At 47.7% G+C, this 11,875-nt stretch overlaps 1 pseudogene; it reads right to left on the bottom strand.

The window, feature by feature from the left end:
- Window positions 1-279: 279 nt before the first annotated feature.
- On the bottom strand, window positions 280-4,257 carry LOC111978865 (protocadherin-8-like; annotated as a pseudogene).
- Between the last annotated feature and the right edge of the window lie 7,618 nt (window positions 4,258-11,875).

The raw sequence follows: 11,875 nt of genomic DNA on the forward strand, positions 1-11,875 counted from the left end.
ATTCGGTTGTAGGTGAAATGTCATCCTTCACTCCTCCACTGTCCTGTCAGAGCGCACAGTTTTTTCAATAGCGACACCTCTCGGCTCCAATTGTACAACAGATTAGGGCTATTATTTAACTGTCAAAGGGGGCAAAGTGCCTTGATTAAGGATTATGCCTCTGTTTAWTAACATAGAAGCACTTTTTATTGAACTCCCATATTCCTCCAGGACTAAGAGTAGCATGTTTTAAATAGGTTGATGTAGGAGTGAGTGAACAGAAATAAGTCAGAGACAAGATTCATGTTTCAAAACGGTATTTCAACATTTATTTTCTTTCGAATATGGTGATAGAAAATCMAAACAATTATTACATCATTGCATTTAAATAAATTCATACATAGTTATCAACTTGATACATTGAGTCTCCGGCATCAAACCGTGGTTTCTGGGCCATTTGAATAGTAGGCATGCCTTAGAATCAGTATAATTACAATTCATATGTACACATCGTCGGTGTTTATTTATGATTTTTATAAAAAATAAACTCTCTTTATGTACAAATCCTTGCATAAGTTACACAGTATATGCCCAACAAAGTCTTAACAGTGATTGGATATAGAGTCCAAATGTGACTTTTACATTGAAACACTTAAAAATTCAAAATACACAAATATTCTTTAGGATATACAAACTAATTTACATGACAAATAATCTCATACATTTGTAAGCAACATGTTATTCTCATTGTCATGGTTTTATAAATTAAATGAAACACATTTTTGAATGCTGTTATTTAGGTTATTCTTTAGACTTCATTGCTGGGACACCGTGTCGTGGTCGGACCGTAGACTGGGATAGTGATTTCACTAATCTCCTGAACTCTCATGGGTATGGGAGGAGTGACCAGGACATAGTCATATTCTCTATGCAGAACCTTCTCATACACACTCTGCAGGCCGGTTGTTTTGGGGATGTGCGCCTGGTAATAATTGTCCCGCCGGAGCGAGTCTCGGGGCAGCGAGGCCGTCTTGGAAAGACTGTTGAAGGAGGAGAGGGTCTGGCCGGTAGGGGTGGGGACGGGCGAGGGACCGGTGTTAGCGTGTACAGTGGAAGGGCTCCAGCAGCGGTCAGAGTGACCCAGAATCTTACACTCACTGGTACACGCCCATAGACCTGAGAGAAAGATAGAGGAGGGAGGGGTTAGAGGTTAGTCTTCTTGTGCGACCAAACAGAAAAGAAAAACCGCGTACACATTGACTTCTTTCGAATGACTGTAATGGTTATGATAAAGAAATAGAAGTATCTCTTACCACTCTGGCCGCCCATGGGGGGTACCGGTACTCCCTCCTTCTTCAGGTCGGTGCCACTGATGTCACTATCGCTGTCGTTAAAGTCACTGTCGCCTTTCCCGCTGTCCTTCCCGCTGAACGCGGGGTCTCTCGCGGAGATGGTGGTGTAGGAGTTGCCCTTCCAGATGGTGATTGGTCTGACCACTTCTTTACCGTTATTGTAGCCGTTTCCGTAGCCGGGCAGAGTGGAGTAGCCCTGRGGAAAAGAGAGAGAAACAGCACAGTTCAGCACCATGGACAGTAACACATTACAAGATCACTGTGTGAGGCTGAGGGCACATACAGAGAAAGAGAGTGAGGGGAAGGGGGAGAAGGAACAGAATCTCACCTTGGGTTTGCTGTCCGGTTCGTAGACGCACGGGGCCTCGCTCCCGTCTTCTGAGGCGGAGCACAGGTCACTGCTACCAGTGTGTTCCCCGGCAAAACCGGGCTGGCTCGAGAAGGTGTGGGCTTCAAACCCTCCCACGACTCCGTGGAGCGGCAGCAGCGGGTTGTCGCTGTTGTTTTTGCCTCTTTCCAGAGTCTCCTTCTCCCCGTACGAGTCTGTGTCATCTCCAGTCTTGTCCCGTTTCCGCCGGTTGCAGGTGGTGGCYATGAGGATGATMGCTAACAGCAGGAGCGTGCAGCTCCCCGCSAGWACGARYATAATCACCACTGACAGGTCCCACTGTGRGTGCTCCCCRGCCTCCCRGCTGCCMGCCCYGTACACSGTCCTGTCGCTCGGKGGGGCGCCCYCAATGATGAGGAAYTGAAGCGTYGCGGWGGRGGTGAGCGCAGGTCTCCCGTTGTCACTCACCGTGACGGTCARGCGCAGGGTCTCGTCCACYRCGTGYCTGAMCWRYCGGTTGAGGTAGACCTCRCCGGTGGCTTTGTTAACGGAGAACACGGAWSCCTCTCCAGATGCCAGTCTGTAGGACAGCTCTGCGTTCACGCCCTCATCAGCATCTCGCGCCTCCACCTGGGTGATGACGTAGCCTGAGGGRGCYTCCCGGGGCAGCAGAARCTCKGKGGACCCATTATTMAGCYCGGGCTGGTTGATGACAGGTGCGTTGTCYTTRTGGTCRACTATCCTYARYTMAARGSTRGCGGTTCCGGTGAGGGGCGGGGACCCACCGTCGCTGGCTGTGATGCGCAGCTCGAGCTGTTTCATGACTTCATAGTTGAAGCTCCTGAGTGCATAAAAGGAGCCACTCGCGGGGTCCAGTGAGACAAAKGRAGACACCGGYGAGCCCATYARYTAGGTGTCAGCGAGCTTGTAGKTCACCTTKCCGTTGTGMCCCAAGTCCATGTCCCTGGCGACCACKGTGGTGATGTAYGCKCCCGGMGRGTTATTCTCCACCACAGCCACTTCATACACKGYRTTACTGAACACAGGGGCATTGTCATTCTCGTCCYTRAACCGGATGGTGTACTGGGTGATGGTTCTGAARGGTGGGGAYCCCAAGTCCTCTGCCACCACTGTTAGATTATACTCAGGGATTTTCTCCCGGTCCAACGGGCTCGTYCTCACMATCATGAAYCTGTCCTCGTAKGCCTGCTGCAYCCTGAAGTGGTCGTGGCCYTAYAGCGTYCAGTGCACCTGTCCGTTAGCACCAGAGTCCKTGTCKGAGGTGCTGACCAGKGCWACAAAACTCTCGCGRGKRGCAGKCTCCGTGATATAGGCYATTCCKGCCGTGATGGASGTCATAGGKGTGATGGAGATCTCTGGCGCGTTGTCGTTAACGTCCTGCACCTGCACCACTATCTTACAGATAGCCGGGCTCGGGTTTGGACCCAGGTCAGTCGCCTGGACGTCGAATTCYTACGTTTTRTTGCTRTCAAAGTCAATGGGGCTCTCGAGYGTGAGSCGTCCCGTTTTGCGGTCCACTCTGAAAAGTTGTCMWATCTCMGATGGCACCTGGTMACCYAAKCCATACACCACCTCCCCATTCAGCCCCTCATCCGGGTCTTCTGCGTTCAGGTCCAGTAAGAGAAACCCTACRGGTGCYTCCTCAGGGAGGTCSACTGWGAAARTGRTCCTGTCYAACAKSGGGCTGTTGTCATTGTAGTCTTTCACCTTGACGTTGATGCGAGTCGTTCCCGTGCGGGACGGGTTGCCACCATCCATAGCAACCAGCTCGAGCGCATAGGAAGCCTGTGTCTCACGGTCCAGCTCCTTCATGAGCACAAGCTCCGCATATTTAACCCCGTCGGCTCTGCTGAGCACYTCTATGGTGAAGTGACTGTTAACGGAMATCTGGTAGCTCTGGATGTAYTTCAAKCCCACYTCRTCATCCACAGCGAAGTCTAACGGGATCCGCGTGCCCACKGCTGTGTTTTCYGAGATCTCCAGACTCGACTCTTTCCGMGGYAACTCGGGGGAATTGTCYTTGATGTCCTTGACCTCRACCTCGACGTGGATGAGTTTGAACTGCTCTTTGGAGAAGCTGACCACATCAAATGCGATGAGGCAGTGAAGGGTGTGTTTGCAAATTCTCTCTCTGTCAATTCTCTCTCCGATAGTCAGCTGTCCGTCGCTCTCCCTCAAACGGATAAAAGACGAGTTGAACTGCTTCATCATCCTGAAATTTGTCTTGGAGCCCGAGGAGGGGCTGATTGAAATGTCCTTGGCCAAGTTTCCGATGACAGTCGCCGGGGCGTCCTCCTCAAATGTCTCATACTTCACTGTCTTTCCCTCCGCGAGAGCGGGCAGGACAGACAGTGAGGTGCACACCAGCACCCACCAATTCCACCCTCTCATACCCATCCTGCCWATTTAAATAACAAAACAAAAATCCACTAAACTGGCTGCCCTTGGCTCAACTATTTATTAAGACAAAAGCACTTTCCAAGTCTCGTTGGGTACGACAGTGTTCGTTTTAGGACGACGAGGTAATAAGCCCTGACTCTCTCTGCTATGCTCGCTCCGAGGTGTGCTCTCCCAGCGCGAGWGGGCTGCAGTGGCGGGAGGGTTTATACCGCGGTGCATGCAAATGAGCTGCACTGTAACCAATCCGCGCGTTGAAAACGAAAAGGGGACTTCTAAAAGACCTCTAAGCCTGCTTAGAGATTCCTGGACTGTGCGGAAAAACTTGGCACAGATATGTGGTCTAAAGGCAAGGCTTGATTTAATATGTTTAGTTTCCGTTGATTATTTATGTGTGTTGGTCTGTTAAATGAGTCGGCGCACAAACACACGCGGGGCGCTGTGATGCGCAGTGCCCCTGAGCTAGAGGACAAAGCACTCGGGTAACAGACAGTATAGCTACAGATATTGGTCATTATGGACAATGCATAGGCTACGGGACTACGGGACTTTTATTGTTCTCTGCTGTATGCCAGGCAGCCTACAATTTACTGGATCATTAGGCTATTGATGCATTATCCACAGGGTCATATCAGGTTCTTTTACCAGAAGATTGATATGTTCAACCTGGTCTCAGAGTATTTTGTATTATTCTGTACCTAAATCCAAATTACTCCATTTAATATGATATGTTAAGTTTCGTATGGTATGTATTCATTTGTGGATGTCCATCATCCATTAAGGATGATATGTTACGTATTACAATTCTTATGATATGTTACGAATTTGCCAAACGTACAATATGTTTAGAATTTGTAAATGTGCAATCAGCTATGAATTTGCTAAATGTATTATATGTTACGAATTCAGATTTTTTTTGTGGCTAACTTTAGCTAGCTGGCTAACTTTAGCTAGCTGGCTAACTTTAGCTAGGCTAGGGGTTAGGGTTAAGTTTAAGGTCAGGAGTTAGGTTAAAGGGTCAAGGTTAGGGTTAGGGGAAGGGTTAGCTAACATGCTAAGTAGCTAAAAAAGTAGTAAGTAGTTGAAAAGTTTCTAATTAGCTAAAATGTTAAAGTTGTCCGTGAAGAGATTTGAACACGCAACCTTTGGGTCGCTAAACATTTGCATTATATGCCTACCCATCCACCTCGACCAACCACCCTCCTTTTGTTTTACCTWAAGTAACCTTCTGTCTTATGTAACTATACCTAACATATCATACTAATTTGAGTGTCRCGGATTTACTTCTACCATGTTATGTCTAATCTATGAGACAAGGCTGATATGTTTGGTTGGGAAGCTTTGAAGAGAAGCCTATCCATCCCTTTTCGTAAAGGACCAATTATGAGGGGAAATTGTATTCCGTAGCCCTGTCCCAACCCAAAAAGCCCCTCAACCCTTTAAGAGTGCACATTTGTTTGTCCTTGACAGATCAGCATCTCTTTCCCCCAATAACCCAAACCCTGAAGAAAGGGTAGGCCTACCACTGTGAGCCTAGCTATCCWGTAAATGAAAACGTGTAATATACATAAAAATGTTTCTAACAAAAGTGAAAATGCTTGGGACCCTGGGACTGAACACCTCCCTCTGCAAATGGATCTTGGACTTCCTGACGGGCCGACCCCAGGTAGTGAGGGTATGCAACATTACTGCCGTCACGCTGACCCTCAACAAGGGGGCCCCACAGGGGTGTGTTTGCTGGAGACACAAAGTCCGTAGGCCTGATCACTGGTGACGATGAGACAGCCTACAGAGAGGATGTCAGGGACCTTGCAGTGTGGTGCCAGGACAACAACCTCTCCGTCAACGTCAGTAAGACCAAGGAGCTGATCGTGGACTACAGGAAACAGGAGGGTGAGGACGCCCACAACCACATTGACGGGGCTGCAGTGGAGCGGGTCGAGAGCTTCACACACACGCAAAAAAATGGRTGTGAAGACGGTGCAATAGCGCCTCTTCCCCCTCAGGAGGTTTAATAATTTGGCATYGGCCCTCAAATCCTKAAAAGMTWRWKKYSRMSKKCKWTMYYYYSKKCRTMYKRMGSCSSKYSKKRMSRTMGRWWMGSKAKRYSKKCSSCCRRSYWTSKKWMGSSKRWKKYYYGGMMGYTGRGGACAGCCCAGTACATTACTGGGGCCGAGCTCCCTGCCATCCAGGACCTCTATATCATATCAGGTGGTGTAAAAGGAAAGACTCCAGCCACCCAAGCCATAGACTTTTTTCGCTGTTTGTCCACAGCAAGTGGTACCCGGAGAATAAAGTCTGACACCAACAGGCTTCTGAACAGCTTCTATCCCCAAGCGATAAGACTGCTATGTAGCGAACAAAATGGCTACACGAWCTATCTGCATTGACCCTTATATCTTCTCTATGTGTAAAGGACGTTGCTTGCGTAGCGAGTAACACTTCCTCCCAATTCGACCAATACCTGGCACGAACTCGGGACCTCTGCTAGCACACGTGACAGCCCTCCTGAAGCATCTTAGCAGTTGGCGCCTCGCTGGCGCAAGTGGGATACTTCAGGCTGAGGAATACGTTTCACACATCCCCATGTGCTACATTCACCCCTCAAATGTACCCAACAGCAAGCCCAGTGCAACTGTAGATCCGGGTCACGGCACCGGTTTGGYACCACCAAGACTCTTCCTAGAGCTGGCCGCCCGGCCAAACTGAGCAATCGGGGGGAGAAGGGCCTAGGTCAGGGAGGTGACCAAGAACTTGATGGTCACTCTGACAGAGCTCTAGTTCCTCTGTGGAGATGGGAGAAACTTTCAGAAGGACAACCATCTCTGCAGCCATCCACCAATCAGGCATTTATGGTAGAGTGTCCATACGGAAGCCACTCTTCAGTAAAAGGCACATGACAGCCCGCTTMGAGTTTGCCAAAAGGCATCTAAAGACTCTCAGACCATGAGAAACAAGATTCTCTGATCTGATGAAACCAAGATTGAATTCTTTGGCCTGAATGCTAAGCGTCACCTCTGGAGTAAATCTGGCACCWTCCCTACGGTGAAGCATGGTGGTGGCAGCATCATGCTGTGGGAATGTTTTTCAGTGGCATGGACTGGGAGACTAGTCAGGATCGAGGGAAAGATAAATGGAGCAAAGTACAGAGAGATCCTTGATGAAAACCTGCTCCAGAGCGCTCAGGACCTCCAGACTGGGGCGAAGGTTCACCTTCCAACAGGACAACAACCCTAAGCACACAGCCCAGACAATGCAGTAGTGGCTTCGGGACAAGTCTCTGAATGTTCTTGATTGGCCCAGCCAGAGCCCGGGCCTAAACCCTATCGAACATCTCTGGAGAGACCTGAAAATAGCTGTGCAACGATGCTCCCCATCCAACCTGACAGAGCTTGGGAGGATCTGCAGAGAGGAATGGGAGAAGCTTTCCAAATACAGGTGTGCCAAGCTTGTAGCGTCATACCCAAGAAGAATCAAGGCTGTAATCACTGCCAAATGTGCMTCAACAAGGTACSGAGTAAAGGGTCTGATTACTTATGTAAATGTAATGTTTCCGTTTTTTAAATTTSATTAATTAGCAAAAATCTCTAAAAACAGTTTTTGTTTTGTCATTATGGGGTATTGTGTATAGATTGCTGACAATATTTTTTATTATTTCATCCATTTTAGAATAAGGCTGTAACGTAACATAATGTGGAAAAAGTCAACTGGTCTGAATACTTTCCGAAGGCACTGTATCTAACCCTACCACTCCAGTATACCTTCACATTGTAAATATGGTATTGGCACTGACCCTGTATATAGCTTGCTTTACTATCTCATGTTCTTCTTATTTCTATTTCTCGTGTGTTTTTGTTCTCCTTGACTTWAAAAAAATATATAGTACTACGGATAATGATTACACCACCGTTGGGAAAGAGCAAGCCAGAACGGCAGTTGCACAACTGCAATGCATTCAAACTGAAACGTGTCTTCCGCATTCAACCCAACCACTCCGAATCGACGTCTACTTCATCGGAGCCAGGGAGCAGTTGTTGGGGGTTAACTGCCTTGCTTAAGGGCAGAACGGCAGATTTTTTCCCCCACCTTGCCAGCTCGGAGATTCGAACCACCGGCCTTTTGGTTACTGGCCCAACGCTCTTTAGTGATAGGCTACCTGCCGCCCATACTAGCGCACGTGACAATAAAAACTTGAAAGGTCTGTCCAAATCTTGTGTCGGCCTACAGCCATGCTTCACAAATGTATGAGATATTGTAATACAAACCCAAAAAAGTGCACCAGTTTCCTATGATGCTTCTCCAATGGGGCTATTTCATTGTCATTSATAATTCCATAACTCTATTCACCAAGACCCGTCTAGATATTTTGACTACCCCTCCGTGTGTGGCTTAATCCAATAACTGTTATCAGATCAGATTTGACTCAATAGAGACGGCTATATCCACTTTATCTACTTAAACATAGATTTTATTCTAATTCCGACTCAGCTCAGATCGGCTCACGAGATGTCATGTGAGAGGGGATTCGTTAATGAAATCCGGTGTGCCGGGGCCGTTTTAACATGCGTGTCAGCGCGTCGCGCGCCTCCATAACCTCGTCTGCCAGAACAGAGCTGCGCAGGTGAAGAGACAACACACTCACCAGCACAGTCACACAGTCACATACACACACCCGTATCAAATGGGATTTGGCTGTTAGCGCGGGGAGATTTATCCAGATTTCAATGCTGATATTATATCAAAGGCGTATGAAGGGCTCGTTAGCAAAGGCAGTATAATGGCATGGCAGGGCCTCCCTTTGGAGGCAGCGCCTGGTGTATTGTGCCTGTGAGCCGGCCTGTAGGGACCCTAAGCTCCGCTGCTCTCACACAGCCCTTTACCTAACTGCAGCATAATGAGCCTGCCCCAGCCAGACCCGGCCACAACTCCTTTCATTAAACAGGAGATGGTGGATGAATCGGACGGGGTATTAAAATACATTTAGAAGACGGCCTGGGCCTCGTCACGGCTCTTTAAGAGATTTTCTCTTCTTTCCGAAAGTAAAACAGACACACACACACACAACTCTTAGGGAACACTTGCCTTTCCAGAAGGAACTAATATTAGTTGGCACCTTCTAAAGACCCATCTGTCGCAGAATGTCAAATATTCTAAGACCTATGAACTCGGTTATACCTGTGAACACGATCTGTTGGCTATAGTAGGGGCCTACCAGAGAAGCAACAGCCTGTGAGAAAATACACTTGGGCAAAGTGTTTGCAACAATCAACATCAAATAGGCTGCGATTGTGGAAACAGCCTTAATCCAAACATTCTTTWAAAAAAACGGTTTAATACCTCTTATAATCCATTCTACTGTAACTCAATACATTCTATAGACTGATTATATAGCTGTATTAGGCCTATATAGCCTGTTCACTGCAGGCTATTCTATTCTATTCTATGCAGTGAGAATTGTTCTGTTTATTCTCTATTAGGCTGCGAATACACGGGTCTGCATATTCGAATACAGCTCAGTGTTCACACACAGAGGGGAGAGAGGAAGAAGAGAGAGGAGAGACGAGAGAAGGCAGAGAGAGAGAGAGAGAGAGAGAAGAGAGAAGAGGAGGAGAGAGGAGAGAAGAGAGAAGAGAGAGAGAGAGAGAGAAGAAGAGAGAGAGAGAGAGAGAGACGAGAGAGAGAGAGAGAGAGAGAGGAGAGGACAGAGAGAGAGAGAGAGAGAGAGAGAGAGAGAGAGAGAGAAGAAGGAGAGAAGAGAGAGAGAGAAGAGAGAGAGAGAGAAGAGAAGAGAGAGAGAGAAGAGAGAGAGAGAAGAGAAGAGAGAGAGAAGAAGAAGAGGAGCAGAGAGAGACTAGAGAGAGAAGAGAAGAGCATCAAAGGCAATTACACTGTGTAGCAGTCTCGCATGATGCATTGATTATGTATGAGAGAGATCTGTGTGTGGTGTGTGGGTGTGTGTGTGAGAGAGAAGGAGAGAGAGAGAGAGAGAGAGAGAGAGAAGAGACGAGTTTGCTCTTAAGACCTCTTTTGATTCTCTTTAAACTGCTGGCCAGACTTTCGGGCCAACCCGAAGCTGCCTATTGTGTGAGCATGCTTTCACTACTCCAGCTCTGACACGCTCACAACACAACTCATTCCCTCACGTGATTGGTGTGCAATCTCGCCCGTCTGCACGCGAGTTCAAACAATAGCAGAATTAGAGCGAGCCTCGCAAATCCCATCTATTCTTCCACGAGAATATATTAGCATTTTCTTAAAAAATATTTTAGGAGACCCACACCTTCCCTCTCTTTCCTCCCTCTCTTCCTGTCGCTGACGTCCCATTTGCTCTAGTGATCGCCCGACATTGTGTGTGGAGTTGGTCTCCTGATCCTCGCCTCTTGTTGGGCTTAACTCATTGAGATGGAAACGAGGCGATTAGGATCTATGTCCGTCAATAACGGTAGGAATGGAGGCAGAGGAGGAAAGGAGGGGTGAGAGGGTTAGTAGAGGAGGGCTACAGAGCGCTGTCCAAGATAATCGAGGCAGAGGAGGAAAGGAGGGGTGAGAGGGTTAGTGCCAGCTCGGAGATTCGAACACCGCGCTTTTGGTTACTGGCCACACGCTCTTTAAGTGATAGGCTACCACTGCCCGCCATTACCTAGCGCACGCTGACAATAACAAACTTGACAAGGTCTGTCAAAATCTCTGTTTGCTGGCGACAGCTCATGGCGTTCACAATGTATAGAAGCATTTAATACGCAAACCAAAAAAGTGCACCAGTTTCCATATGATGCTTCTCAATGAGGGCTATTTCATATGTCCATTGATAATCATCATAACTCATTCAACCAAAACCCGGTCTAGCATATTTTGACTAACCCTACCGCGTGTGTCGGCTTAATCAAACTGTTATGCAGCATCATAAGATTTGACTCAATAGAAGACGCTATATCCACTTTATATCGTACTTAAAAACATGATTTTAATATTATCTAAATTCCGCACTTCAGCACTCAGATGCGCGCTCACGAGATTCATGTGCAGAGGGGATTCGTTAATGAAATCCGCTGTGCGCGGGCCGTTTAACATGCGTGTCAGCGCGTAGCGCGCCTCCATAACCTCGCTGCCAGAACAGAGACTGCGCGGTGAAGAGACACACACTCACCCATGCACAGTCACACAGTCAATACACACACCGTATCAAATCGGGATTGGCTGTGCGGGGGAGATTTATCCAGATTTCACTGCTGATATTAATATCAAAGGCGTGTATGAAGGGTCGTTGCAAAGCAGTATAATGGCATGCAGGGCCTGCCTTTGGAGGCAGCTGGCTGGTGTATTGTGCCTGTGAGCGGCCTGTAGGACCCTAGCTCGCTGCCTCTCTACACAGCCTTTACCTAACTGACAGGCATACATGAGCTGCCCAGCCGACCGGCCAAACTCCTTTTATTAAACAGGAGATGGTGATGAATCGGACGGGGTATTAAAATACATGTTAGAAGACGGCCTGGGCTCGTCACGGCTCTTATAAAAGGATTTTCTCTTCTTTCCGAAAGTAACAGACACCACACACACAACTCTTAGGGAACACTTGCTTTCCAGAAGGAACTAATATTAGTTTTGGCACCTTCTAAAGACCATCTGTTCGCAATGTCAATATTCTAAGACCTAATGAACTCGGTTATACCTGATGGAACACGATCTGTTGGCTAGTAAGGGGCTACCAGAGAAGCACAGCCTGTGAGAAAAATCACTTGCAACAGTGTTTGCAACAATCAACATCAAAGATAGGATTGTGGAACACGCTTAATCCAAA

This window comes from Salvelinus sp. IW2-2015, linkage group LG19, assembly GCF_002910315.2.
Source record: "Salvelinus sp. IW2-2015 linkage group LG19, ASM291031v2, whole genome shotgun sequence".
Lineage (NCBI taxonomy): Eukaryota > Metazoa > Chordata > Actinopteri > Salmoniformes > Salmonidae > Salvelinus > Salvelinus sp. IW2-2015.